General features: G+C 37.2%; 1 pseudogene; it reads right to left on the bottom strand.

Annotated features, from left to right (window-relative positions):
• Positions 1–1373: 1373 nt before the first annotated feature.
• Positions 1374–1812, bottom strand: LOC110577073 (annotated as a pseudogene).
• Positions 1813–4266: the final 2454 nt, after the last annotated feature.

Genomic DNA, 4266 nt, shown 5'->3' with positions numbered 1-4266 from the left:
AATATTTGGCTCCCCTGGCCCTTGTACCAAGTCTCAAGTCAGCAGCAGCAACACAACAGAGAGGATTAAAGGCATTCAATAGCATAATCATTGTATTTGCTTGAGAAAGATCTAAATGGGCATGGATTTTCAGGTGATGCATCTGTGATACCCCTGTCAGTTTCCTTCTGTACTTTGAAACTATATTCTTTACTTTTAAGGTTTGTGATTATAAAGTCTTCCCGAATTATCTTTCTTGTAATACTCTCTCCTTTCGATGAGTTTTTGTATGTTGTTCATGTTCTTAGTGTTATTCACCAGCTTTCTGGGGTTACTGTTTATCTGGTTACATCTAAAATACAGATAAATATGTCAATCTGTTCATCCTCCTCTGGAGGGAGATAAGGCCTTAGATTTCTACACTTCCTACCTGATCCCTTTCTCTTCCTTGTGATTGATTCCTCAACATCAAATCTTCTCCCAGTGAATAGGTCTATGCAAATTACAAAAGCTCCTTTCTCTCCTCCAGGTTCGGTAATGGGAGTATGCTCTAACCTTGGTAATGGGAATATGCTCTAACCTTGGGCCAATGGATCATGAGGGAAGTCTACCTGGGGCTTTTGGAAAATTTATCCTCACTGTGTTATCTTATGTTGTTGTTGTTGTTGTTTTTTCTCCCTAATAAGCAGGAACAGAATAGACCCATGAATTCCTCTGAGACTGGTTATTGCTGTGTATCATTTATGGAACTGCTACAGTTAATTTATGGCTCCAAAGTTAGCTGGCAAATTCAGGTTGCAACTGAAGTCACAGCAAAATATTGGGCTCTTGCTAGTATCAGTTAGCCACTGATTTACTAACCAAGAGCCTACTTTACCTCTTGATTTCTATTAGTCATTTTTATAACAATTTAAACCATTTTAGATTTGTTTCTTGAAGCCGAATACATCCAAAATACATAAAAATATAAATAGTTTTGTTTCCCTCTCTCTCACACCCTCTCTTCTCACTAGGGCAATCCCTATTTAGACTTAAAGTCTTTGTGCCAAAAATGAAAACAGAAATGCAAAAATTTAATGAATCTCTTTCAGAGATGTATAGACTCTCTATACATAGCTTAAGGGAAGGTCTATGTATGACAAAATTGATTCTGTCTTTGCCTGAGAATGTGTTTATTTCCCTTTCACTCCTGAATGATAGTGTAACTACCTATATAATTCTAGATTGACAATGATTTTCTCTCAGTTTCTTCAATATATTATTTTATTTTCTTCTTACATATATCGTTACTTTTGAGAAGGTCTAAGGTCAGTCCAGCTGTTGAGTTTAGGTGTGGATTTACTTATTTTTTTGGAATATGAAAATTTATTATTGTCATAGTTCACCATCAAAACCTATGATCTTGGTCTTTCCTTCCTGTCTTTGTATAAGGCCAAAAGAGAGACATTGGTTCCTTTGACAATCTTAAAGCAAACCCCAGGAACATCACCAACAGCATGACCTTTGTGACCAAATCCAGCAACTAGAACTTCATCACTTTCCTCAATAAAATTCAAACAACCATCATTAGGTACAAAGGCTATGGGGTTTTTTTGCCATTCTTGATCAGCTGGACCCTGACATACTTCCTTGATGGCAGAATTTGGCTGTCTGGCTTCAACACCTACTTTTTTCCAGCAGAATTCTCTCTGCATGGGAAGCACCTCTAAAGGGTTGGCCTTCAGGGCTGTGCCCACATGGGCTTCAGGGCTGTGCCCACATGTACTGTTTATCATGATCTCATCAGTGGCTATGGGGCCTCCTGGCAGTGCGAAGACCGTGACACTTGCCCATCCTACCCGCGTCATGGGCTTGAGCAAAAGAGAGGATTTATTTTTATTTATACTTCTTAAGACACTAGGATTCTCCCTCAAGTTGAAGACTTAACAACTTTCTTCAGTTCTAGAAAATTGCCTGCCATTATCCTTTCATTACTTCCTTTTCCTCATTCTGTCCTTTAGTATTCATTAAATTTAAGTTGGCCCTTTTAATTCCATTCTCTCCATCTCTTAATTTCTTCCTCATATATTCATTATCTTTTATCTTCCTGAGATGCATTATGGATAGCCTCCCCAAATCTATCTTCTAATGCACTATACGTCTTGCTTCATGTATGTGTAATCCACTTTAATACATATATCATTTTTTAATCATCTTTTTCAGTTTTTCAAAGATGGCATTTATTTTCATAACATGCTCTTTGTGTGTACATTCCCCGCCCCCCCCCTTTTTAAGTACTTATTGATATCTTATTGTGGTTTGTAAATACTGATAGCTAGGTCGTCTTTAGTGGGAATGTTGTTTTATGGAGACTCCTAAGTCAAGAAGCATTTTATGCTGCAGAGCTTTGTTTCTCTCCCTGGAGACTCACAGGTTACATTAAAGTGTGCCAGATTTCTTATTAATTTATCAATGTAAGTTTTGTGCTAAGGTGAGAAGGATGGATACAGATCCCACCCTCTCACCTGTAGCAGGTTTGGTTTTCTAGTTGTAAATGCATGAATCTTTTCCTAGTCACAGCCCTGGGCATCCAATTTTCAGCCTACCCTGGGCCAGGAGATACAGTCTTTCAAGAACATGATTTAATAACCATGAATCTATCTATACTTATTTCCTTGGTGATTTCACCCTGTTTGGTGGCTTTAAATATTATCTATACACTGATGATTTCCCAATTTACATCTTTAACCCAGACATTTCCCATCAAATCTAGACTCATATATCTAATTGTCTACTTGACAGCTACTTAGATTTCTAATAGCCATCTTAACCTTAGCATATCTTTTGACTGAGTTCTGGTTTTTCTGCCAAAATGGCATTTTCCACAATCTTCCTCATCTCAGCTAATGATTTCATCCCTCCAGTATCAAAACAAAAATTTTGGTTATCATTTTTTGACTTTTTTCTAACTATCTTATATATACACAATCTGTGAGCAAACCCTAGGGACTTCGCCTTAGAACAATAGCCAGGATATTCTCATAACCTCTACTGTTACCAGTCTGGTCCAATCCACCATCATCTCTTGCCTGGATGATTACCATAGCCTAAGAATTCAACTTCCCACTTTCACCCCTACTTCCCTTAAATGTATCCATGTGATCTATTTGCTCATTAACATTCAACTTTGTAATATAATTTCCTTATATTTTCTTGCTCTGTTCTTTTTTTTTTTTTTTCTTCACAATGATCACCTTACTGTTCTTGAATTTTCCTGCAAGGCTCCTAACTGCAGGCTTTTGTAATTGTGGTTTCTTCTGCCTGGGTGTACACATGGATATGTCTCTAAGGCCTTGACTCACCTCCTTCCATTCTTTACTTCAAGATATTTTTTTAGTAAACACTTCTCAAAAGACTTCATTTAGATTTACAAAAATACCACATTCTTTATATCTCTTACCTGTTTATTTTTCTACATCATCTATCACAGTCTAATGTATACTGCTTTACCTTATATTTCCCCTCCCTTCCACACAAGGACAGAGAGTTTTGCTTTCTTTCCTTTTTTTTTTTTTTTTCACTGCTATCCTACCAGTACCTAGTATACAGTGAACCCTCAAACACTATTTGTTTAATGGGTGAATAAAACAAAACAAACAAAAAACCAAAGGTACAGACCATTGTGTCTCTACCATGATTTAGGGAACTCGGTTCCTATCCATTCCATTCATGGCCTTAGGCTTTGTCTCAGGACCCTTAGGAGTGTAAAGATCTCACTTCTTAAATGTATGTCAGGTTCTATGACAAACCTACAGCAAATATGATTCTCAATGGGGAAAAACTGAGAGTTCTTCCCCTAAGGTCAGGGACACAGCAGGGATGTCCACTACCACCACTGCTATTCAACATAGTACTAGAAGTCCTAGCCACAGCAATCAGACAACAAAAAGAAAGAAAAGGCATCTGAATTGGCAAAGAAGAAGTCAAAACTCTCATTCTTTGCCTGTGGAAAACCCAAAAAACTCCACCCCAAAACTTCTAGAACTCATACAGGAATTCAGTAAAGTGGCAGGATATAAAATCAATGCACAGAAATCAGTAGCATTTCTATACACAAACTACAAGAAAGAAAAAAAAGAAATGAAAGAGTCGATCCCATTTACAATTGCACCCAAAACTATAAGATACCTAGGGATAAATCTAACCAAAGAGACAAAGAATCTGTACTCAGAAAACTATAGAATACTCATGAAAGAAATTGAGGAAGACACAAAGAAATGGAAAAACGTTCCATGCTCGTGGATTGGA

This window comes from Neomonachus schauinslandi, chromosome 14 (genome assembly GCF_002201575.2).
Source record: "Neomonachus schauinslandi chromosome 14, ASM220157v2, whole genome shotgun sequence".
In the NCBI taxonomy this organism is placed as follows: Eukaryota; Metazoa; Chordata; class Mammalia; order Carnivora; family Phocidae; genus Neomonachus; species Neomonachus schauinslandi.
The sequence above is the reverse complement of the archived record's forward strand: the minus strand, read 5'-3'. Positions and strand labels throughout refer to the sequence as shown.